This window comes from Dipodomys ordii, unplaced genomic scaffold, assembly GCF_000151885.1.
Source record: "Dipodomys ordii isolate 6190 unplaced genomic scaffold, Dord_2.0 Scaffold310, whole genome shotgun sequence".
In the NCBI taxonomy this organism is placed as follows: Eukaryota; Metazoa; Chordata; class Mammalia; order Rodentia; family Heteromyidae; genus Dipodomys; species Dipodomys ordii.
In genome coordinates, this window is record NW_012267526.1 from 11,996 (window position 1) to 12,295 (window position 300).

Sequence of the window (300 nt, forward strand, 5' to 3'; positions counted from 1 at the left end):
GAGATTTGAACTCAAGGCCTGAGTTGAATTTGTTGGGGTGTTGGTGACGTAGAAGAGAGAGTGCTGGACTTGAGCAAAAGAAGCTCTGAATTCAATCTCTGGGACTGGCCAAAACAAAACAAAACAAAAAAAAACCCACAAAAACTTTGTTATGATCTGCCCTACATTCTCTTTCTCTTTTTGCTTTTCTTTTTTCTTTCTTTCTTTTTTTTGCTACTCCTGGGATTTGAGCACAGGGTCTGAGTTGCGCTGTTCAGGGTCTGAGTTGCATTGTTCCCTCAGTTTTTTCACTCCATGGTA